Source organism: Kogia breviceps, chromosome 3 (genome assembly GCF_026419965.1).
Source record: "Kogia breviceps isolate mKogBre1 chromosome 3, mKogBre1 haplotype 1, whole genome shotgun sequence".
In the NCBI taxonomy this organism is placed as follows: domain Eukaryota; kingdom Metazoa; phylum Chordata; class Mammalia; order Artiodactyla; family Physeteridae; genus Kogia; species Kogia breviceps.
Window position 1 is genome coordinate 23460526 of NC_081312.1, and position 26832 is coordinate 23487357.

Consider the following 26832-nt stretch of genomic DNA (forward strand, 5'->3'; position numbering starts at 1 on the left):
ATAATCCTCTGATGTAGGTGCTGTGCTGTCCACTTAACACATATATCCCCATTCCCAACTTTCTGAAGAGAAAACTGAGGCTCACATACATTAAACAACTTGTTCAGGATGTGGTGGTTAATGAGAAGTGAAGCTGGAACTTAAACCAAGGTCCGGTAACACCAAAACACACTTTTTTCACTATACCACACTCACTTATTGATGAAAGAGCTTATTATATCCCATGTTAAGCTGAAGAAGAAGGAAAGAGTCTTCCATCTTTTCTACCACACAAAGGCACATCATGTTTAAGAAAGTCTACCTATAATACAGATTGGTCTTCTTGTTTGCTACATCATTTTTCTAGACTTAGTAAAACTTTTAAGCACTACATATTCACTGCACAAATGTTAGGAGATACTAAGGACTCAAAATCACCTGTAATCCTACCAATCACTGTTTACATTTGAACATATATATCCTTCCAGTATTTTTTTCAGTGCAGATCTACAGAGATGTTACTAAATAGGACCTTTTATATCTTGCTTTACTTTTTAAAAAAATTCACTAATTAATTTATTTAGTTTTGGCTGCGTTGGGTGTTTGTTGCTGTGCAAGGGCTTTCTCTAGTTGCGGAGAGCAAGGGCTGCTCTTCATTGCGGTGGCTTCTCTTGTTGCAGAGCACCGGCTCTAGGTGCGCGGGGTTCAGTAGTAGTGGCTCGTGGGTTCTAGAGCACAGGCTCAGTAGTTGCAGCACACGGGCTTAGTTGCTCCACGGCATGTGGGATATTCCTGGACCAGGGCTTGAACCTGTGTCCCCTGCATTGGCAAGCAGATTCTTAACCACTGTGCCACCAGGGAAGTCCCTTGCTTTCCTTTTTTTCTTTTTTTAAAAATAAATTTATTTATTGGCTGTGTTGGGTCTTCCTTGCTGGGCGTGGGCTCTCCCTAGCTGCGGCGAGAGGGGACCACTCCTCGCTGCAGTGCACGGGCCTCACTGTGGTGGCCTCTTGCTGTGGAGCACAGGCTCCAGACACAAGGACTTCAGTAGTTGCGGCATGCAGGCTCAGTAGTTGTGGCTCACGGACTCTAGAGCACAGGCTCAGTACTTGTGGCTCACAGGCTCAGCCGCTCCGTGGCATGCGGCATCCTCCCAGACCAGGGCTCGAACCCATGTCCCCTGCATTGGCAGGTGGACTCCCAACCACTGAGCCACCAGGGAAGCCCCCCTTGCTTTACTTTTTGTTCCATATTTTATGAACATCGGTCAATGTAATTAAATGTTAGCTTAAAACATTATTAAATATTTTTTTCTAAAATATTATATTGATGTGCATGATGTGTATTTATCATACCAGAAAGTTTAATCTCACCACTCTATACCTCTCATACAAGGAGATGATGAGAATAACCGCCATTATCAAGTCAGCCATGAGAGATATCTGTGCTCATCAATTCTTTTCAAATTAAGAATGTTCATGAGAAACTATAATAAGCATCCCTCTAACTGAATCTCTGTTTATTTGCGTGCTTATTTCTTTTGGATAAATACCCCAAAGTAGAATTATTTGGTTAAATTCACAAATAGTTTAAAAACTTTTGATATGTTTTTCCAAATTTCCTATTAGGGAAACTGTAACAATTTCTAACCCTAGCAGCAACATATGGAAATACAGGTTGTTCCCAATGATGCATTTTATCTTTAACTATTACTACAACTACCATCATTATTACTACTACTGCTAACTAGCATTTTTGATTCTTTTAATATGATAGGCTAAAAAAAAAAAAAAAACCAGAAATCTTTTAACCTGCCTTTATAACAGTATCATTTACTTTTCCTACATATTTGCTCACAACAGCTTAATATCTTTGAGTCTTCCTGCCCCCAGTGTTTTTCCCATGTCATTCCTTCTGCTAGAAAGACCCCTTTCCGGTCACAATCCCTTCATCTTTATGAAATCTTGAAAGCCTTCTCGAACCACCATCCTCAACCAGAAGCAGTTTCCTCCCTCAAGTCCTGAAGTAGTTACTCTTACTACTACTTGTTAAATATTTAACTGTGTACTTCCCTGTGGCATTTCTAGTATTTATTTTGCTGTTTTAAACTGCTGATTGATTTTGAATTAACCTTCCCACATGTAGGCTTTTCTTCTGTATTTTGTACCCCACATACCTAGCAGACAGAGTGTGTGCGTTTACAATCCAATAAGTATCTATCATGTTTGTTTCTTTCCCAGCATTCCTTGCTGTACACTGTTACATACATTTATTTCCTTATTTATTACCTCTCTTCCTCATTAGATTCTAAACTCTAGGGCAGCTGGATCTATGTCTATGCACATTAAGTGCCTAGTGTCGGCTGAACTGGAGGAATAAGTAAATTCACCATTGAAATGATATTCCCTTCAACATTTCTAATGAATACATGACCAGGAGCAAACTTCTTAGGGCTAGATAAGAACAGTTCCAGTAGGACGAAAAGTGTACCACTTGATGAATTCAATTTTATTTTTTCATCGTGAACTGGATTAATAGACCTTATGGACCAATAGGCCTAATCATGTTTTTTGTTTTTTCTTTTTTTTTTTCCCCCAGGAAAGAACCTTTTTAAAATTTATTTATTTATTTATTGTACGGAGCAAAAGTAACTTCCAACTTCAGAGGTGTGACTGAAGCTTAGGCAAGAGAAACTGCTGCAAGCTATTTCCTTTGTTATTTCCTCTTGCTCACAGTATCCAGACCTTCTGCTCCTTTCTCATCCGTGCATAATATGTTTAATTTAACTCCTTTTCCAATTTTGCATCATCCAGAACTTCCTTTTGAGCAACCTGCTCAATAGAAAGGTAGAAATCTCCTAGTAAGCCTGCCCAAGATGACAATAATACCCCACGTTCAGTCTGTCAACCCAGTACATTTTCCCAGCACTGTGCTGATTAAAACACTTAAAATAAGCGTAAGAGAGAGATTTAAGACAATAAAATGTAATGTTTCTGATGGGAATCTAGCAGTCCACACTATTCCTTCTCCCCACTTTACAAATCAAGGCACAATGCTAAAAGAAAAAAGAGCATCACGCACTGTAACAAGAACACTTAAAAGCTGACCTGGAAGAACCCGGTAGTGATATGGAAAGGGTATATTTTCGTCTGAGTTGACGGATTCATTTCTGGGACACGGTTGTGGCTGCATTTATTTTATGGCTGCCAACATTTAACAGGGTTTGCAGCTAAGGGAGAAAATGTTTCTCGAGTGTTCGGTTTCAGGAAGAATGAAGTGAGGTTCATTTAATAACATGCTCATCCTATGAATCTCTGATCAATGATTGGAGATCTGGACCCCCTCCATGCGGGTAGGCAATAAGACGTGGCACTTTTTAAGTCTTACACTAGAACTAGTACCAATCATTTAATTCATGTAGAAAGAAAGGTAAAGTTTGTTAGATGGCCTTTTAAAAGATCTCCTGGAAACCCTCAAGGTGATATCCAGAAGGCCTGTTTATGGTAGAATTTATTTTGACAATATTCTCATCAGAATTACTTTTTGTTGGTTATAATCATAAATGTGATCTTTGATTCCTCTATCATCAATTAACATATTCATTGTCCAGAACTGTTTTAGGTAGTGGGGAATACATGATGAAAGTGTAAAATGGAGCTTTTATGCCTTAAGGTATTTGCCTCCTACTTAGAGGGGCAAACTCACAAAGTTTTCTGCTCTGACCTCTGGTTATTAGCTTAGGACGTGTTTATTTGCAGGAGGCAAAGGCTGTGTGGTTTTGGAGGAAAGGACTTACTCTTTACTGCTTCTCTTAGAAATTTAGAGGAAAAGACGACTAAGATGAGGTTGACCTCCTACCCTCCACTTACTTCTTCCATTGCAAACACAAAGTGTGTCCGCTGCCAAGATCCACAGGAAATATCATGCTCTGTAATCCTTCTTAGATCTTGGCCTTTGTTTGCTGAGGGCCTTAGGCAACGCAGGTAAGACCTGAACTCTCATCTGCAAGATAGTTTTGTCAAGGACATTCTCATTACCAATTACCTAGATATGCAGCTAAGCGGGGGTGTGGGCATCTATCCAGTCCCAGTATCAGCAATGCCAGAAAAAAAGAGAAGCTCTCATAGCAACCAGCCCCCTTGAAACTTGATGAAACACAGATGTGACTGCAGCACTTGAGTTCAAAGAATAGCACCATATGGTGGAAGATTCCTCCACTTCACAAAAAGATGAAAGAAAGGGATAGCGAGATTCTGGGAAATGACATAGTAATCTAGCTATTAACCTGGTTTGGGTCTAAAATAGATTCCTGTAATTTGCAAACTTACCTCTTAGTGCCTAAATCCCAAGTCTGCCTCTCCCCTTCATTACCCAAATCAGGTTAAAGTAATTTACCAAATGCTAGGACTTTGAATTTCCATGGTTCTATAACCTCTCTCTCTCTCTCTCTCTCTCTTTTAAATTTTGGAAACAATAAGGAAATTCCCAAAATGTCAACTGATAGCAGGGCTGGGCGTGTGTAGCATCAGCTGTCAATCCCAAAAGTTCTAAGCAGTGAGTGCCATTTTTCCTTTAATAGAAGTGGAAGGGAGGTATTTTACTTATACAGTAATTGGAACAGATTTTTTTTTCTTCCATCACGATATTTTCAGGGAATTGGCTCGTTAGACAAGCACGGTGGACACAATCAATTAACATCTTCCAAAACAAAGCCTCCTTTATCTATTTTGTATGCAGACATGGCAAGAGTCAAGCTGAGAGCCTATTAAAGCCTTGCTCCTTTAGGTAACAGCTCTCAACAGGAGAATGAAGAAATTCTTGACCACTAGTCTGCAATATATTTTATTTTGTACTCACTGAGAATAGCTATATTGAGGGGATTAAAACCATGTGGCTACCTGAAAATTGCATTAAGAAGATGGAAGAGATCCGCAAAAAACATTGTTTAATTGCATAGTTTAACAAATGTGGGTCCAGCAAGTTCTTAACATGGTTTTGTTTTCTATCTCCAGTCTTCAATGGAAATCCCACAATCCAGTTTCCTTTAGAAGTGGCCAATAATGCTATTCAGATACAAAGGAAAGAAAATAACCCAGCAAGGAAGAAAGCAAGCAAGCAAGCACTGAAAATAGACTTGGTTGTCTGACAGTCACTGTTTCTATGATACAAAATAAATTTGCCTATAAAGACAACATATTTAGCATATAGTTGACTGAAGATAGAATGGCAACAAGTGCATTTGACATGGTAATTTTAAAATAACGTTTGATAAAAAATGTGCTCTAGCTAAAACTAGCAAACTCTAGCAGCTTTAGCCTGAGTGAAGTATTGCAGGTCTCCAAGAAGTAGTCTGGAAACTAGTGAGATAGCAGAAAGCTCCCTATGGAGCACCTGGAGAAGAAAATGTTTTAGAAATATAGTGAATATTGGCTAGATTTATGAAGGTTTCCATGACATTTTTGGAGGAAAGAGAGTTCACAGATTATGGAGGTACAGAAATATATAGCCAAGAATTGTAATGCCTTTTTCTCTTCTTCAGAAGAACGACTATCCTTTTATCTCTAAAAAGGATGACTGAGATATCCTTATGTCAGGCTATAGGAAGGTAGGTAGAAACATAGCCCTAGCATGAGAGAAATTCCATCATTATCATATAGACTATTTACTTTCATATACAAAAAGTTACCAGGCTGCTAGTGAGGCTGGCAGGGGCAATGAGGAAAGCCACAAATATGACTCATTTGTGAAAGATGGAATTTCTGGGTCAGCACTATGAGAACACAAGTTAAGACTCACAGGCTGCCTGAAAGGGAAGCTCATGGACACCTCTTCATCCTTCCCTTAAAATGAGCAATTCTAACCATGTTTCTCTCCTCATTCATGGCTATTAGTGGATTTACTTTGTCCTCCTGGAAGAAGTCCAGATGCCCTGGTACAGCAAGTCCTTTATGATCTATCTCCTCCTAACTCTCCATTGTCAACTTAGATCTACTTCTTTTCCTCTACATTATAGTTATACTGAACAACTGCCTATGCCATAGACGCTCCATACTCTTTTACATCTGCAATGCTTCTGCCTAGAACCATTTCCTCTGTCTATAGTTTCCTAACAACCATTTATAAAAGGTTAAACATAAACAATGCCTCTTCAAGGAAAGCTACTCTGACTCACCAGGACTTTATTAGTCAGTTTTCAGAAAGATCCTCACAATAAAAAGAAGGTATAAGTCAGCATTTTATCCCCAGCCAAATTATACTCAAGTATAAAGTCTATGGACAAACAGTATTTTAACATGTAAGAACACTGGGGATCTTGAGGAAACCACTAGGAACAAGTTGAGTCAAACAAGACATGACTGGAGAAACTGACAGAGACACTGGAGGGGAGCACAGACTACAGTCCCTGAAGAAGGACTATATCTAATCTAATGGAGATATGTGATGAACCAGAATGAAAATGAAATATGCCCTGGCTATGCAGAAACAATATAACTAAAATAGTTAGGTGGGGAAAGAAGATAGGAAATAGAACAAATTCTCTGATTGCCAGGAGTCAAAGGATAACATATTAAGGTGTCAACTCAATTAATGGAAATATATGCGCATTTTCTTCCATATTAAACACTAAGAAAGATTATGATCACTGCACATAGTAAAGACCTAATACATATTCATTAAAGTGATATTTCCCAATATTTTTCAAAGATGACTCTAAGAGAAAATTGTATATTTTCAGGGACTGAGGTAAGCAGATAAGACTATTCATGGCCAGAGACTTTCCAACTGCCCTGAGCTATGGTATACTGGATGAGAAACTCTGGTTTAAAAATATAGAGCACTAAACATTTTATATAATTCTATAGTGCTAAAAATGACCTCCAGGGAGAAAATACAAACCACCTTTAAATAGCAAACACACACACACACACACACACACACACACACACACACACACACGACAGACCACATTTAAAACAGCAAGCAAACAAACAGATCTATAAGAAAAAGAGAAATAACATGAGAAGACCAGGACCAAATATATCGGTCACATTATTAGATGTAATTTGCTTAATTTATTATAAGATAAAGACTTTCACATTAAATCACAAAGCAGAACCAACTCTATGCTGTGATCAAGAGACTTGCTTTAAAAAGTAACTAATTTTAAAAGATTAAAGATAAAATGATGGATCAAGGTATGCCAGGAGAAAGCAAACAAAAATGAATCAGTGATAGGAATCTGAAAATTAGAGAAAGTAAAATTCAGGATAAAAAAACCCCAAAACATCAATTGATAAGAGACAGTACATTTTAAAATGCTAAAAGATGAAATTCACAAGGAGGACATCAGAATTACAACCATTTGTGAACCAAATGACATAATCATAACATTTAGAAAACAGAAAAGTTAAGAGTCACCAGGAAAAATATTCAGCAAAGAATCTGCAATAAGACACCATAGGCCACCCTGCTTATTCAATGACAGATGAAGTAATAAAAAATGAGGATATAATTGACACAAATAACATAATTAAAAGGTATATTAAGTAATGCATTTCAAGCTTTATGCCTTGAACATAAAGAATATCCTTTCTTTTCAAGAATCCATGTGACAATCACAAACATGACCATATATGATCAAAAAAGAAAATGTAGTTTTTCCTTTCCAAAAAAGAAAAAAAAAAGCATAGTCCGCATATTCTGATCACAGTGAAATAACTAAATATTAACAACAAAATCAAGAAAAGGAGCGAATTCTTTTTAAAATTTAAAACTCTCTCTTAACTCTTGAGACAAATGACATACAAACCAAATTTATAGGTTGCCTAGAAAAACAACATAAAAGCACTACATATCATAATCTATGGGCAACAGTAAAAGCAGTGCTCAGAGGAAAATCTATAGCCTTAAATATTTATATCAATAAGAGGAAAGAATACAATTAAATCAATTCAATATTTGACACTAAACTTAAAAAACCCTCAAAATATACTTAAGAAAACCATAAAGGACCAATTTATAAAGGTTAAAAAACATAAATTTTTGTTTTATGTTTTAAAAAAATAAAAGGGTAAAACTTTAGGTTGTCACATAATGAAAAAGAGGAAGAAAATTGTAGACACATAAAAGTTAAAAAGTAATTAGTAGGAAATAAGCACAGAGAGTTAGAAAAAATAGTTGTGGTTAACTCTATGCAACTTCATTTGAAAACTTGGGAAGACTGAGAGAATATTCTAGAAAAAGGTAATTGACTAATGTTAATTCTAAAATGATAAAAAATCAAAACACATCAATTGAGCTTCCCTGGTGGCTCAGTGGTTGGGAATCCGCCTGCCGATGCTGAGGACAGAGGTTCGAGCCCTGGTCAGGGAAGATCTCCCATGCCGTGGAGCAACTAAGCCTGTGGGCCACAACTACTGAGCCTGCGCTCTAGAGCCCTTGAGCCACAACTGCTGAGCCCATGTGCCACAACTGCTGAAGCCCGCGCCCCTAGAGCCCGTGCTCCACAACAAGAGAGGCCATCGCAATGAGAGGCCTGAGCACAGCGATGAAGAGTGGCCCCGCTGGCCGCAGCTAGAGACGGCCCGTGCGCAGCAACGAAGACACAAAGCAGCCAGAAATAAATGAATAAGTAAATTTATATTTAAAAAACCAAACACATCAATTTCCATAGATGAAACAGAGGAAGCTGTCAACCACTTGAGACCCTTTCAGAAAAAGAAAGCACGAGGCCCAAAAAATTTCATAGAGAAATCACTCCACACCTTTAAAGACTAGAGGATTCTAATGCTAAATAAACTGCTCAAGGGCATAGAAAAGGAAAAAAAAAAACTACCAGCAAGAAAAATCCAGCCCCATGTTTTAAAGAATACTCAAGACTAATGGGACTTAATTTGAGAATTCAAGGACTGGGTGGTTCAATGTTAGAAAACCATAGGGATGTATGTTTCCAAAAGCCAGCCTCATGATTATTAAGGAAACACCAGAATCACTCTTACTAAGGTCAGAAACAAAGGCTCAGTGGTTGGGAATCCGCCTGCCGATGCTGAGGACAGAGGTTCGAGCCCTGGTCAGGGAAGATCTCCCATGCCGTGGAGCAACTAAGCCTGTGGGCCACAACTACTGAGCCTGCGCTCTAGAGCCCTTGAGCCACAACTGCTGAGCCCATGTGCCACAACTGCTGAAGCCCGCGCCCCTAGAGCCCGTGCTCCACAACAAGAGAGGCCATCGCAATGAGAGGCCTGAGCACAGCGATGAAGAGTGGCCCCGCTGGCCGCAGCTAGAGACGGCCCGTGCGCAGCAACGAAGACACAAAGCAGCCAGAAATAAATGAATAAGTAAATTTATATTTAAAAAACCAAACACATCAATTTCCATAGATGAAACAGAGGAAGCTGTCAACCACTTGAGACCCTTTCAGAAAAAGAAAGCACGAGGCCCAAAAAATTTCATAGAGAAATCACTCCACACCTTTAAAGACTAGAGGATTCTAATGCTAAATAAACTGCTCAAGGGCATAGAAAAGGAAAAAAAAAAACTACCAGCAAGAAAAATCCAGCCCCATGTTTTAAAGAATACTCAAGACTAATGGGACTTAATTTGAGAATTCAAGGACTGGGTGGTTCAATGTTAGAAAACCATAGGGATGTATGTTTCCAAAAGCCAGCCTCATGATTATTAAGGAAACACCAGAATCACTCTTACTAAGGTCAGAAACAAAGCTAAGGAACCCACAATATTATTATTATGTTATTGTATTGGGCTATTAGTCAAAGTAATTAAACGACTGTGGAAATACAAAAATTAGAATGAGAGCAATAAAATTATTTGCAGATCATGTGACTGAATACAGGGAGTTCTCAGAAGAAATGACTGAAAAATGACTACCATCAAAAAGATTCTTTAAGGGGGCAGAGTATAAAATGAGTATGCCTTGGGCCTCCCTGGTGGCGCAGTGGTTGAGAATCCGCCTGCCGATGCAGGGGACACGGGTTCGTGGCCCGGTCCGGGAAGATCCCACATGCCGCGGAGCGGCTGGGCCCGTGAGCCATGGCCGCTGAGCCTGCGCGTCCGGAGCCTGTGCTCCGCAACGGGAGAGGCCACAACAGTGAGAGGCCCGCGTACCACAAAAAAAAAAAAAAAAAAAAAAATGAGTATGCCTTAATTCGTGGTCTTCATGTATACAAACAGCTCTTTAGAAGATGTAATGAGAGAAAAGACCCATCTACAATTAGTTACGAAGAAGAAAAGGCTTTTAGGAATTAACCTAACAACAAAATGTGAAATTTATATAAAGGGCATAAAATAAAATTTTAGCTAAAGGAAAGATATATAATGTCTTGAATAGAAAGACTCATAAAGGCCACAAAAGGAACAATTTGCTTCAATTTATAAATTAACATCTCAATAAAAACATTTTTATTTGTGCTCTATGTATATATTTTAGCTAGAGAAGTTGATTCTAAAATTTATATATAAAAAAATAAACAAATGAGAAAAGTCAGAAAACCTCTGAAAGGAAGAGTAGTGAGGGAGACAGGCTGTCTTAGATTTTGAAATCAATTATACAGGCTCAACAATTAAAAAATGCACATATAGAGACAGACCAACGTAGCAGAAAAAGGTCTAAAAATAGACCTCCCAAACATCTGGAAACTTAGAACATCATAAAAGTGGCTTATATGGGAAATGATGGCATACATAAATAATGTTATTGGGATAACTGGGTAGCCATCTGGAAAAACATATAAATTTGGATCAACACTTCACACTTATACAGGGATAAATTCCACATACTATATTTTTAATTTTTTTTTTTTTTTTTTTTGGCTGTGCTGCATGGCTTGTGGGATCTTTGTTCCCCGACCAGGGACTGAACCAGGGCCCTTGGCAGTGAGCGTGCGGAGTCCTAACCACTGGACCACCAGGGAATTTCCTAAAATTTTCATATAAAGAAATAAAAACATACTCGTGCCAAAAGAAATTATGGGTGAATTACTTTACAACCCTAGAATTTGAAAAGCCTCTTTTCTAACTAAGATTCAAAATATAGATACCATACATGAAAAATTTGATAATCCCACCTTATGAAAATCAAAAGCTCAGGGGAAAAACTATAAGCAAAATCAAAAGGTAAACACAAAACTGCATGAGGAAGAGACTCGCAACCCGTATCACAAAGAGTTATTAGTCACTCCAGAAGAAGTTAATTAGAAAAGAAAACCAGCAAACCAGTAACAAAAGTTGGCAAAATATATCAATAAACAAGTCATAGAAAAAATTTTACAAATGGCTCTTAAACAAATAAAAAGATGTACAACCTCACTCATAGGAAAAAGAAAATCAAAACGGCACCGAAATGCCTTTTTCACATACCAGATTGGCAAATTTCCAAGTTTGACAAGAACACTCTGTTGGTAAGATGTGGGGAAATACTTTTTTCATTGAGAGTGGGCTGTGAATTTATATAATGCTTATCAAGGGCACTTTGGCAATATCTACTGAAGTTACAAATGCATATACCCCCTAACCTAGTAATTCTATTTTGACAATGTATCCTACAGATATCCTCAAACATGCATACAAATGAGGCACATATAAAGTTAACTGCAATATTGTTTGTAATAGCAAGCAGCAGACAGATGGTTAAATACATGTGATAGGTCCATGCAATGAAATAGGATGTAGCTGTAAAAAAAAAAAAAAAAAAGACAAGAAAGCTCTCAATGTACTGATATGGAAAGACAGCTGAGATACATTAGATGAGAAAAACAAGATGCAGAATAATATACACAGTATGTGACTATTTGTTTAGAAGGAAGCTCAACGAGAATAAATGCTTGTGTCTGCTTGTATATGTATATGAAACCTCTGGAAGCACACAAAACCAGTAATTGGTTGGTTTCTTGAGCAGATGAGGGACAGAAATAGGAGGGAACATTAATTTTTTGTTTTCTTTGCTTTTTTGCTTTTCTAACTGTGCGATTATCTATTCCAAAGTTTAAGAAACAAATTGAATTAAAAAGTAGAACTCTCCCATTATGATACCTAAAAGAGAGATTTGTAAGAATGCAACATTCCCCAAGATGAAAACATACCTGTTCATCCAGTCTCTCACATCTTGCAGCTCTCTAACCCCTCCTGTTAGTGGAGCAGGCAGGGGCAACTGGACTTTTAAATCATATTTACAAACTCTCATGTGACTGGAGAGCACCTGAGTCTTAGTATCTGCTTTCCATCTGCCCAGGGCCGTGACTGAGGTCGCCTAGAAAACGGGCAGCATGAACTCGGCTACAAGCTGGAGGCCCTCTGACCCCCGCGGCTTATTGCCATTTGCTCTGACTCTGGTACCCTTGTTGCCTTTGTGCTGTTTGGGGCAGGCCAGCTGGCTCAGCCTCCTCATGGAAATCAACTTTAATTTAGATGGAGCGCTAATGACTTAATTGATCTACAAAGACTTAAGCTTTGTAGTACCCTGGAGGAAAAGAGCCAGAGGCCTGGCTCACTGGAGTTCTGAGAGGTCTATAAATTCAAATAAGTCTCTCTTTCTCTGGGGGCAGCCAGTTTAGCTTGAAAGGTCACAGTCTACAAGGCACTTTCCCAGTTGGTCTTCCTTTTACTCTCAGCCAAGCTTTCCTTTGCCCAAATGTGTGTTTTGAGTTTGTCGCCCTTGATAAACACACAAACCCCCCAGAAGGAAAAGAAGCAGCCTCTTTAGATGGCATACATGTTTTATGCAAGGCTAAACAAGGCTACACTACTTACATCCTGCCATAATTTTCCCAGTGAATCAATGCAGAATTGCTTGCTTCTCTGTCAAAGTGTCATTATCCATTAATGGGAAAAGACCTTTTTTTTTTTCATATTTGGAACACTTCAAAGTATTCTTGTAAGGGAAAAAGTTAGATTCTCTTTACACAGAGGTTTAATTCTGTAAAATAGAACAAACAAATCCAAAAGAAGAAAAGAAAGAGGACGAAGAAGAAGGAGAAGAAGAGGAGAATGGAGAAGAAGAGGAGAAGAGGGTATGGGGGAGAGAAAACAAGATAGGTTATCTAAATGATGTGCATACGCAAGAAACCAGCCCTTATTAGCAGGAACTATGTAGGCACCCTGCAGTACTATCTTCCTTCAATGAAAGCCTTGTCGCCCCACCTACTGGGAATGCTGTCAGCAAGTGGTCTGTAGCTGTCAGCCACTTCAAGGTTAGCCTCAGTTGCAGTGACCCTTCTTGCCCAAGGTCACCACCTGGAACAGCCCACAAAGGCAGTCACTAATTATTGGAGAAGTACAAAGGTTCAGCCTTCTCAGCCCAACTTGGGACAATTCCAAAGGGCTATTAGGGCTCCAGAGCTTCATGTGAAGTCAGCTGAGGCTGCCGTTGAGCCTGTGGCAGTTCACCTTCTCCCTTTACTCTATCCAGCTTTTTGCCTCTCCCTTCCACAGCTGTTGATCTCAAGGACACTCCTCAATAAATGTCCTGCATGCTAAACTCAGTCTAGAAGTCTGCTTCCCAGGGAGCCCTCCCTGTAACAGAGGACAATACTTGCCAGGTGTTTAGCATCTATCTCTCTCAATCCTCAGAGAGCTCTGCCTTAGATGTTATCATCTCTTTTTCATTGTGAATGAGAAAACAAAGACGGAGTTAAACCTCCCTAAAGTCCACAATGAGTCAGCTGCAGGACTAAGATTTAAACCTGTGAATACATGACTGAAAAGGGCCTTTTTCTTGCACTCCAACACATTACCCCCTACACAGAATCAGTAAAAGAAAAGGCATCCTGAAACTGAGCAGGACCCTGTGGGGTTCCTGGACACAAAAGCCCTTCTGTGTCCCTTTCCCTGAGTTCCAAAGGGCAGGTTTAAATAGTTTGTAATCAGGGAAGGGAGGGGATACAGAGACAAGGAAGGAGCAGTCAAGAAACAATAGTGCAGCCTTGGGGCAGGGTCCTGGTTCCTCCTCAAGGGATATACATAATATCTTTGAGCTCTTCTGCACAACTAAAACCACTATTGAATGGAAGATGCTCCAGAGAGACAGTCACAGTTCAGTAACTTCAAGAACCACAGATCATCCGACCACCTGATGCCAGATGACCTCTAGATTGAAGGAATGCAGTCCCTGCATGCACCCTGATCCTTATCAGCAATTCGGCCCCTTGACTATAAAACTCACAAAATCCTCTGGGTTGGGACACACAGTTTTGAGAGCATTAGCCCACTATGGCCCCCTTTGCCTGGCAAAGCAAGAAAGCTATTCTTTTCTACTTTACCTAAAACTCTGTTTCTGAGATTCAATTCGGCACTGGTGTACAGCGGCCGAATTTCGGCATCAATCCTTCTGAACTTTCTGAAGAGAAACAAGCATTTGACGTCTACCAACAAAATAAGACCTCTCTGCTGTTCTTCAGCAGGCGGCAGCAGGACCCATGTTACCTGAAACTTCTATTAGGTTGAGTCTCCTCCAATTACTGCACTAGGTAAGCCATGGTTCTCTCTTTAGCACCTGTGGTAAAACCATTCAACTTGAAAGGTGTGATGCAGGTAGTGATTCCTAATATTTCACAAGTAGAATTGACCAAAATGGATATACCAACAGAATGTTCAGTGCATCTCCAACATAATGCATCTGTCTCTACACAAGTAGAAATAAGTTTAGGCTTCAAGACATAATTAGAAATAAGTAGAAATAAGTTTAGGGTTCAAGACTTATAATTGCCAAAGAAACTGATGGAGGTGTTCTGGGTACTTATTTTATCTGAGGGATATTGACTATAGCTCACAGAAAATAATGGCAGGAAGGAAGCAGAAGGCAATAATGTTATTTTTGCAGTCCTAAGTTGAGCAAAATGACAAGCGGAAATCATTCTACTTTCAGCCATGAACTGATAGGACAGTGAATTTCTAAAATCTTTTAGAGAGAAGCTTAATTGAGCCACTACTCCATTCTAAAATGCTGCTTGGTTTCTCCACTCACCCAAGGATGGGACTGGATGAAATTGTTAGAGAAAGAGGACAAGTATTTGAAGTATATGTATTTCATACTTTTTTCTTTCTATCAACCTCTTATTTAATCTTTCCTGGTTCAGTCCTATGAAGTTGTTCAGAAACAGGTTTCATGATGTGATATATATTTGAGTGGTGTTTTTATACATTAGTTTGCTCTATTTATCACTTTATACTTGTGTACAATCCCTTGGAATATAAATATTAATTTACTGGCATACTGATATTTTATATTATTGAACGGCATTAAATTTAGAAAGTCCCTAGGTGCATGCCAGCAGGACAGGTTTTGATCTCATGATCAAATGACTAAATGGGAGGCCAGATTATTTTGTAGAATTTGCACCCACAGTCCTATCATTTGGTGGCAAGAATGTTATCTGCAGAGCCATGAGTGCTATAGTAACCTCTGTCTTTGCACATTTGCAAATTACAGATTCACATCCTTACTCTGATTAGCTCCTGAAGGGCTGAACAAGAACCAGTAATTATGCACTGCAGCCCACTCTCCTGACAGACTATTACAATTTGTATCCAAGCCCATATAGCTACAGAATGTAAAAGTACTACTGAATGAAATTAGTTCATTTGGATCACTTGTATTCATGGAATGTGTCATTTATGTTGCAGAACTGGTTTTGTCTTTTATCCGTGGTTGTGATCAGCCTCCACTGCTGAGGACAGATTATTCCATAGGGCACCAGACTGAACAACTGCCCTCCCTTGGAGCTCAGGTCAAAGGGTGGTTTAGTGGCTGGTGAAGTGTCCTTGGAGTCAGAAAATCTGCTCTCCTGTCCAGAAAGCACCACCAACTCTTGATAATATAAGACAGAACTTCTCATACTTAGATACATCAAACAGACTAACCAAAATGTCTGAAGGACCCACTCTATCATCCATCACTGCAAGAATCAAGAAACAGATCATATCCCAGGGAAAGTATAATGGTTGCAAAAGATAACTTTCTAATGTTTTGAACACCTCAGGAAAAAAAAAATGTAGTATATGGATTACTAATGATTCATTGACTTTTCTTCCACATATGCCATTCTTAGGGGATAATACCCCAGATTACTTGACAAGTCCAAGCCTATTCAACTCACTGTCTTTTTTCTCCTGTGCTATTTTGGCTTCATTCCATGTCAACAATTTATTTGCAAGTTCTTAGCATTCCTCTTCCTTTTGCTAAGACTTTAAGTGCTCCATGATATTTCATTAGACCATCACAGATGTACATACTTCAACATCTATTCCCCCATCATTTATGGAAAAGTAACACAGGTGCCATACCATACAGAGTAGATTATATAGATGTAATTTCTATACTGTGGGAGCTTCCACTCTAAAGCAAACAGATGTGGAGCTAATGGAGATACAGTGGTGGTGGTGAAGAATGGAATAATTGGGGATAGCATATGTGAGCATCTAAATAAACATTAAACATACCATTTAGCATGGTATACATATTACAGGCTCTGCTGCAATCCCACTGTCATGAACTAGACTTATTTGGCCAATTTGCCAAGCTTGAAATAAATAAACTTTACCATAAATAGCACTGTTTATACCTGGAATAAGTGCCCAGCGCAAGATTTAGAAAAAGAAATTTTACTGTGTTTGAACTGAGGCTTAAACATCGATCTGTCACTTACACTATTATATTCTATTTCCATACGTGTACAACGAAAACGATAGACAACATTCTATAGAGGGTGTATTCTATGCCAGGCACAGTGCTGTGACTTTTATATGTATCATCTCCTCATAATAGTCATCTGGGGGTAGGTCCTACAATCATCTCCATCTTATAAGGAAACAGGGGCTTGGACATATTGGAAACCTTGCCCCAAGGTGGGCCATAATTTCCCCAAGCAGTCAGACTCTAGAACCTACACTCTTACCAACTATTGGTTCCAGTGCTTGTAAATTAAAATTGAAAAAAAAAAACGATTTCTTACAGAACTCTTTGAGTGTCACTTTCAAAACTTTTATGAAGTGAAAACATTGGATTAATAATTATTTTTAAAAGTTCTTTACTTTGAGCTGGAAAGGTCATCCAGTTGAGGCAAGAGGTTTGAGATCAGGGAGGAACTAGGATTTGCAGCAGGGCACAAATCACAATCCTTAAGTATAGATCGATCGATTATTGGCTTGATCCAGTAGGTGGAACTACTTAAATGGGGGCAAGTTTGCAAAGATTAAGGGCGCTCAATGTTCAGACTGAGAAAGATGGGAGACACTGTTTGTAATTAATTAGTGAAACAGTTACCTAGTAGGAAGGAAACCTAGGCTGACCAGTTTCAAGCAGCACTATACTTAACAGCAAAGAGTCCACTTCTGGTAACCTGAGATGGCTGGTGATAAAGAAATCCCTTGGAGGTCCGATGCTTTTGCACCTTTAAGGCACTTAGAACATGAGGAGAAACAACTCCGAGACTCAAGTGAGCCTGAGGACTCATTTCACTCCTGTGTCCTTTCCTTGCTCCCCTGTGTGCACTGGTGAAAGTGCCAGATCCTGACCTTCACGTAAGGAATGTTCCTGGGCCTCTGTTTATGTCTCCAGCAGCTGTTCAGAATATTTCCCTTGGAGATGGGTTGGGGAGCTGAAGCTTCAGTACAAATTTCACGTCACTTTGCAGACTTTTTCACTTGTGTTTCACATGGAACTGATCAGACTGCCAAGGAAGGGGAAGCAATCAGACAACCCTTTGTGCAGTAGAACTGGGTTAGACTTTTCTGTTGGCTTCTCTTTGTTCTTTCCTTACTCCTTTCTTTCTTTTTAACAGCATAATTAAGAATCCTTCCAGAACGTAGAACCTGATACTCTTACACTGTTAACATTCTTTCGTGACCAACTCAAGATTGAGCAGATCAGATATCACAACGAGTCTTTTGCGCTATAGCTGGGGTCCGCGTCACTATGGAGCGGAGCATGTGACAGGAACACAGATGAGGCAGGGAGGGTGGTGGCCCTGCTGGGGCTGAGAGTTATTTTTAATTACTCTCCTCCCCCATGCTACACAGTCTTGAGATGTAGCTAAGCTGGAACAGTGCTTATTTCCCAAATGGCCTCAGGGATATATTGGCAGGAAACTGTTCTCAGAGGTCCCTCGGAGACTAACGGTAGATGGTTTAAGCAGAGTCAGTGCATCTGAGAGACACACTTCTGGGTATTTCAGAGATGGAAGTGTCTCTCAATCCCACCCTTCTACTTAGTTCTAGATAGTTATACTGGTCAAAAAAGTCATTTTGCTTATTTCCCAGTCCTAACACTGGCTTCTTCTGGCCAGGTCTGCTTTCCTCTCTGGTCTTCAGCCTCTGGTTTAGTGTGAAGAGTGCATGTATTCCTATCCCACAGGCATGCTGCAGTGCATCAAGGATAGGGGAGGTGTTTCCCTCTTGAGATCTTTACTGGTTAAGTCTTCCTGCACTGTGTCTGATTCATTATGATGTCCTCTACACATACGCTTTTCATGAGCCCATTGACCTCCTGCTTTCAGCTATACTGGACTCCTAAATGTGTATATGTCTTCCTGATCTCTCATCTAAGTGTCCATTTCCAACAGCATAAGGTGTATCTCCACTTGATTTTTCAGCCATCACCTCAAATTCAACTAATCCCAACTATCCCTAACTAGATCCCCTTTCTCAAGAGATCATTTTGACAGTAGTACCATTTAACTTTGATTCCCTTAGGGTGAACCCCATGAAAACATCTTTGGGAAATGGAAAATAAGCTATTGGTTTGCCATCACTTGTTTTCTTTTGGCATGTGTTTGGGTTTGGCCAATGCAACTAGATCTACATTTCCCAGGGTCGTGCTGTAAGTAGGTGTCCCCTGCACACTCAAAAACAGGTGAAGGCAGGCTGAGATCTACAGCGGGACCCTGAACCGATAGCATGAAAGGGCCTTACCATAGATTTCTTCTTTTATCTTTTTGGAGGCTGTTATTTCTGTCTGTTTTCTAAACCATTCTGTTGATTGATTGAATAGCAGAGAGACTCAACCTTTGTCCTTATTTTAATTTTGGACCAACTCTTCAGAGAAGGAATTTAGGCCTCTAAAAATTTACCCTAGCAAGCAATGAATCTTACATTCATTAACACTGACTTGGAATAAACCTGCATTAAAAAAAAATTTGTATCCCCTTTGACTAGAATGGCCAATAATGTATCTCATGAAAAAAATGGGTTATTATTTTATAAAGAATTGATAGGATTCATCTCTAAAAAGATATTCCCAAATGGCCACAGAACTATAGTTACTGGAGTCATAGGGTGTTAAAAGTATAAAGACAACGACTAGGACAATAGCTATCATTTATTGAAGGCATGCTAGGTGCCAAGCCCAGTGTTCGATGTTTCATACACATTATTTTACTAGTTCCTGTTGGTAGGCAAATGAATTAGGTATTATGTGTCCCATTTAAGAGATTAAGAAACTGGACTATAGAGAGCCTCAGTGATTTGTTCAAGGTCATCCAGTTCACAAGAGGCAGAGCCCCAAATAAAGCCCAAGTCTGGCTGAATTCAAAACCAGGGCTCTTAAATACTCCCTAAGACACGATGATGGCAAAGTATTTGCTCGCTCCGATACTGTGGTAAAGTATATAGAGAAGTCTCCTAATCAGAAAACAAGGTAAATGTGCACGGACACAGGCATCCCAAAAGAACAGCACAAATCTTGCAAGAGACAGGGGGTGATTAATCTTCTAGTCTATGAAGGTCTATCTTCCTGCCAGCCTGCCTTGTTCTTTAGGGAAAGGAGACCAGGGTGTAACAGTCACTTGGGAGTAGCTTTTTACCCACCAACAGAGACTTAATTTACAAATATAGTGATGCAAAGTCCCCTGGGGCATGTTTTGGGCCTTGACTGAGGCAAGTTCAGTTAAGCGAATTGAAAAATGGCAGGCATTGTGCAGTTAGATAGCACATGGTGAGGCCCCTACATCAGTTGGAAATCTCCATCTCTCTATTTCTTCCCTTCCTTCTTCTTGTCCTCTTCCTGGTATTTCATTAAACACAGAACAGGTATTTGTACTCAGAGAAACAGTTTGCCTCCGTGTGTTAGACTTTTGAGACTCACCGATTTGTTCATTTGTTTTAATTTACTTTTGATTTTAAAATAATTTTAGACACATAGGCATTGCAAAATAGTACAGAGTTTCTGTGTACTGTTCACCAACTCACTAGTTTTAAGTCATGCCAAATAGACAAGAATCATATGCAACTTAAAGATAGATGAGCTAATCTAAGAATGAATGCCTTGCAAAGAAAAGAAACTGATTCTCCTGAAGTCTGTTCTATTCTTCTCTCCCTGTAGCTCAGTGTCATTTTTCCTTCCAGGTTAGCTTTGCTATTAAAAGTTCAGGACTGTAGGAATGATTATCCTCATATTTTTAGCTGTTCACAGAGCCAGAAAATATCTTCAGAATTTGGTTTTCCTTTTTAGAAATGTGACCCTCTCTATTAGAGCCTTAATGTCTTTCAGTTTGATGCCCTGAACCTTTATATCTATGGGACTGTATCATCCTGGAAGAATTAATCACAGAAAGTCACTACTGGATTTCAAAGACAGGGTGGGAGTAGGAGGAAAGAAGCTTTTTCACAGCTGACATATAAATAAGCAGCCCAGATTATCTCAGACTGTCTCCTCTCAGGAGATCCAGCTGGTACGTGATGAAGTTTGGGAATGGAAGAGTGATCGATGCCCTCTCCAAAGCAAATTAAACATGTATACTGAAGTTTCATACCGGAGTGTTCCCTGAGACTCTCCCCCAGAAGGAATGCTATGGGGTGTCTTAAAGGATAACTGGAACCAGAAAGGAAAATGTCAAACAGGAAGACTAAGAGGAGAAAAATATTCAATACCACCTGAGTTTGATAGAGGACTAGAGAAAAAGAAGGCCAGAAAAGACAAAAATTCAAAATGACAGGTTTCCAAATGCCATATAATGACGGCCTTAGGGTACTATGGGAACGAGACTTGTTTGTAACAGGTTCAAGATGGTCTCATCTTATTCTGGATCCAGTTCTAAAGATGATCATGTGAATTAAGGTTGATATTTGTGAAATTTAGCAAATATAGTTGCTAAGTGCTTGTTTGGATAGCATTGTTACTAGCTCTGGCCCAATAAGAACCTCTTTTCTCTCAAGATCTTTAATAACCTCTACAGTTTTGTGTGAGAGGTATGTTCAGGCAAAGTGGTGGCTCACTGGCTGAGGAAGAAAGGCCACTATCTTTTCAGTCCCTTACTGTGGTGGACAGGCTTTCTATTATTCATTTCTTTTGTATTCTCTTCCTCCCTTGAGTAAAAACAGGACCTCTAATTTGCTTATAGCCAATATTGCAAAGGTGTTGGGATGCTCTTACAGTATATAAGACTCTATCTTGCTAGGAGTCTGTTGCTGGGTTGGAAGAAGCAAGCCATCGTGAATTCTTGGTTCTTTGAAGAACCAAGCTAGCACAGGAAATAAAATTTGCCAACAACCTGGGTGATCTTGGAAGCAGACCTTTCCCCAGTTGAGGCTCCAGATGAGAAGTCAACCCTGACCTACATCTCGATTGCAGCCTTGAGGAGGACTGAGCTGAACTGTGCCCAGATTCTTGCCAACAGAAACTGTGAGATAATAAACATGTATTGTTTTAAGTCACTAAATGGGTGGTAGTTTGTTACACAGCAATAGAAAATTAATACACATACCAAGAGCTTAATCTGTCCAGACCTCTATACTATATGCTGCAGGGTATAAGAAAGTGATATGAAACATCTGCTCAGAGAACATTTATAATTTTTAGGAAAGACAAAATATAAACAAGAAATGTGACTTTGAAAACCATGTCAGGTAACATGTATAAGCAATTAGCTCTTCAGTACAACCATTTCCTCTTCTTCCTGGACTACATTTCCCAGCCTCCAGTGAAAGTAGGAGTGCCATGTGGCTGAGTTTATCCAGTGGAATATGAATACAACTTTTAGGCCCGGCCCATAAAATCCTCCCATATGAAGGTATTCATGTTCTCTCCCCTTCCAAAAGCTAGATTTTGACACAAAGAAGCCCTTGGAAGACATGCTGAAGATGACAGCATCTCTGTAATCACTCCTACCTCTTGCCTACCGGAACCACAATGGACTACATATATGAGTGAGATAATTTTTTTTTAATGTTTGAGCAATTAACATTTTGGGGGCCTATTTGTTACACCAGAAATAGTCTTCCCTATTTTTCACACCTTCCTTTTAATGTGATTTGATATTTCAAAGTGAATTAAATATTATGAACAAAAAAAAAATCAAAGTGATGATAATTTTGCTTTATGCTTTTCAAACTCCAAAGATACAGATATTCCCTACAGGGAAAGAGAGAGGAAAAGAAGGGGTTATATAACCTCTTGAGAATTCCTGATTTGTAAACCAAATAAATCATCACTTTCAATTTGAAACACTTTATATTTCATCATGAAATGCTCTACATGTGTAACAGTTTTTTTTTTTAACTCCATTTTTAGATACAAGAAGGTTAAATGATCTGTGGACACTAACAAAAGGGCAAAGTTAAGGTTGAAAAATTCCTGTGTCCCAAATCCTACCAGTAGTAATATAAAGTAGTGAAGTGATGACTCTGAGGTTGGATTAATCCTGGTAAACTTCTTGGGAGATGTAAATTCATAACCTGGTCTGGGATAGATAAAATTATATGGTTGAATATAAGTAAACTAAGGGCTCCTTTTGGACTGTAAAGGAATGAGCACAGGTCATTCAGAGAATAACAAACAGGGAGGGTGGGAGAGAGGGTGATGCAAGAGGGAAGAGACATGGGAACATATGTATATGTATAACTGATTCAGTTTGTTGTAAAGGAAAAGCTAACACACTATTGTAAAACAATTATACTCCAATAAAGATGTAAAAAAAAAAAAAAAAGAGAGAATAACAAACAATTTGGCTTGGATGAATGCAATAGATCACACTGAGGGGTAAGGAGTATTGAGATGAAAGGGCTCAGTTGCTTAGAGTAGAAGCTTGGTCTTTATTTAATAGGGAAGACAATTCACAATCTCTCCAGAGAGGTAAAGTGGTAGACATGTGCCTTGAAACAATAGATTTGGTACCTGGTAGAAGAGTGCATTATAGCAGGACCATACAGAAGATAGATCTACCAGGAGGCTATTGCAGAGTCCAAAACTGAGATGAAAAGATTCCAGATTAGACTAGTATTTATAAAATAGTAATTTCCTATTTACAAAAGGAATGGACTTAGAGAAAAACACGCTAGTGAAAAAGATTGCACTGGACAAAAAAAGTATTACTGTTATTATTAGTAGTAGTAGATTGAATAAAAAGTAGAGAAAAGGGGAGCAAAGGAGAAGACAGGCCACCTTGAGAAGTTTCAGGTCCTGAGGAATAGGTAGCTTGATGAATTCATCACTTCTTTCAGCCAAAATTACTAAAAGACCATGTCCTATGTTCCATTCCAGTCAGTCTGTGAGACACTGTGAATTCACAGAGGAGTAAAACTTTGTTTACCCCTTGAAGATCTCCTAATTGAATGGGCTAGAGTGGCATAAATCTGTCACAAGTACTATGGGAAAACAGAAGGTGGAACATCTGACTTTGCTCACAGGAAGGCATAACAGAGATGATGACATTTCTATTAGGCCTAAAAGGACTAGTGTACATTTTCCAGGTGAAAGGCACTTCTGGCCAAGGAACAGCATGTGCAGAGGCAGAGAAGTATGAAAGAGGTTAGCTGACTTGCCTGGTAGTAAGGTCATTGTACACGGAGGTTAGAATAGGTCAGGGAGAATGCAGAGAGAGGAGGCCAGATTGTTGGATTTATTTCAAGAAGCCCTGTAAATCCTATTTATATTGTGCTGATAAGGTTTTAGAATTTACTTCCAAATGGTGTCATCAATTAATTCACAGGCAAATGGGGATACATTACCTTCGGAAACCCATATCCCTACTATGCACATCCAGAAATAAGGTACATAAGACAAAAGTCAACTAAGGGGAAAAATTAAACTGGATGTACTAAAACACAGGAAAAAATCAGAGATAAGCAGCCATCAAATATTACAGAAAAATATGTGCACTGTCAAGTGGTAACCCAATCATTTAAACTCTGAAGAGCTGAGACTACAAATAAGAAAGCTTAACCGAATTGTCCAGCCACCAGAACCCCTAAATGTCATGTCACTTGACTGGGTAGTCTCTTTTATCATTGCTGATGGGAAAAGAAGAAGGGGGTAGCTCCATCAGCTTACTTAATTGCTCTCACCTGATTCATTCATATGCCACAAGCCAGTCAGTCTAAAATTTGGTGACAAAGGAGGGAGAGCTTGCAATGAAAGGAGTTAAGCAAGAAAAGGTGAAAAGGATGGTACAGAGAAGGTATGAAAACCAAGATTGTGATCTTAATGGGGCAGGAAAACAAAAATCTAGCCTCTTTTTGAGTAATATGACAAAGACCAAAATTAAGGAAAAGGAGGCAGACACATCCTCAGGTGTCTTTCAACTGCGTCTTGATCAAAATAGAAGAGAACTCAGGCCAGCAGCATGGAATATGGAGAAAGCCTAGATTAATGTTAGATATTGATTGTTTCAAAAAACTGCTCCCACTTTCTCTTGCATTTTCCTACTTAAGGACAAAGGGTCTCTTTCTTAGAGCTTTAACTATTCTCAGGTATCTAAAGAGGAGTGCCAAAGTCCCCCTAAATGCAGAGTAGACTCAGATAAGGCAAAAGAGACTTCACTCTGAGAGTCTGCCTTCTCTCAGGACCTATTTGGAAAGAAGAGGACAGCGTGCATAATACTACTTCCTAAGCAGTGATATCATCTTTCTATTTTAGGAGAAAATAGTGGATATTTTGGCTTGGCTTTTCAAAGAGAATTTTAAGGTAGACTGCCTCCAAATAGCTTCTTTTCCCACTGTTCTCTCACTTTCAACGTGTCAGTTCCTTGAGCTGACCAAGCCACACTTGGAGTTGGTGAATGAATACCATTCACTGAATACACAAGAATCAGTTCCCATGGGGAATGACAAAGATAAGTCCTTGCTTTCAAAGACCTCTTTTCTCAGAATCCACAAATAATAGAATCAAATATGTATCTGAAGATTGCCATCTAGTCCTGTGCATTTACAACTTTAGAGAAAAAAAAAAATGTATCAGAATTGGTTTTCCAAACCAATTCTTTTTTTTTTTTTTTTTGCGGTACGCGGGCCTCTCACTGTTGTGGCCTCTCCCGTTGCGGAGCACAGGCTCCGGACGCGCAGGCTCAGCGGCCATGGCTCACTGGCCCAGCCGCTCCGCGGCATGTGGGATCTCCCCGGACCGGGGCACGAACCCGCGTCCCCTACATCGGCAGGCGGACCCTCAACCACTGCGTCACCAGGGAAGGCCCAAACCAATTCTTAATGCAACTTCAATATACCAACCTGATTACAGCAGAACAATGGGGAAGTCTGACCCCACCTTCTGGTCTGCTCTCCCTCTCCCACTTTCACCATCACTGGTGGCTTCCCGGGCACTTCCACTGAACCCAGGGTCTCAGAGAGCACAGTTTTAGAGTCACTAATCTACTCTCATATGCATTTTTTCTAAAGAGGAAACTGAGGCTCAGAGAGAAGGATGATTGGTTACAGGAATCAGTAAATGTCATCATAGAGAATATTAGGCCTAGAATCAGGAGATTTAGTCCAAATTCTCCCTCTAATTAACCAGTTGACTTTGGCAAGTCCCTCAGTGGCCTCTGTTTCTTTCTTTTTATAGCTATCAGGTGGAAATGGAGGACCTCCAATCACCCTTCCAACTGTAATATTTTAGAAGTCTGTTCCTTTTTCTCTTAGCTTCTGTCAGAGTGGATTTCACCACATGAAACTTTCAAATGCTTTAGAAGAAAGGTTGGCTGAGCGTAGTTGGCAAGGCAGCTTTGTTGACAAATGTCATGAGGTCAACATACATTGTCATAACATTGACAAACAGTAATATGTACTGCTGGCCTCAAACATTCAGAGTAATAATAAAACAGAAAGAGATCTTCATCACAAAATATCCCACAAGGATCTCACTGCCTCATAGTAAAGGTGGTGAGCACTGGAAGCATTCAATGTGGGAGATACTTTGAACATTTTAATTTAAGTTTAATCAAAAAAAGAGATTACCCCAATCAAGAAAGCATCATTCATACACACACACACACACACACACCTGAAAACATCAGGTATATATATATCTATATCTACACCACTATTAACAGCAGGTTTCCCAATCTTTGCCTGATGATCAGATCACCTAGACTATTAAATATACAGATCCTTAGGCCTGTTGAAACCTTTGATTCAGTAGGTTTGGAGCATAGTTTTATTAAGTACTACAGTTGATTCTTATGATCAGACAAGCATGAGAAACACTGTGTTAGCAGAAACCCTCTCTCTCTCTTACAACTTACGGGAAAAAGAAAAAAAAAGACCAGCATAAATCATGTGCCAGTCACGCTACTAATCAAAGCTATAGTGATTGCCAGCAGGTGCAAGAAACTGCCAATGGCTTTGTCTAAGGTATATTATGAGAAGTTCCCTTTGTAAGTGAAGCTCACATGTGGTATATATTTAGTGCTAGGATATGTGTATTTTTAATATCTTCTCTGCCATTTGATTGCATATGATTGACCTCACTGCAACCTACAGAGGAGGAAGATTTAGAAGCAAACCCCTATGACAGGGAAATGGCCCAATTATGCTGAGCCTTGTTCTCTCAGTGAAGCAGATAGAGGCAGCATGCTAAGGCACAAAGAGAAGTGGGAGGCATGGGGAGACTGTTGTTAGATGAGAAAGATGAAAGGA

General features: G+C 39.4%; 1 protein-coding gene across 33 annotated transcripts in view; it reads right to left on the reverse strand.

Annotated features, from left to right (window-relative positions):
• NRXN3 (neurexin 3) overlaps window positions 1–26832 on the reverse strand; it is a 1710573-nt gene that overhangs the window by 324581 nt on the left and 1359160 nt on the right. The window lies entirely within an intron of this gene.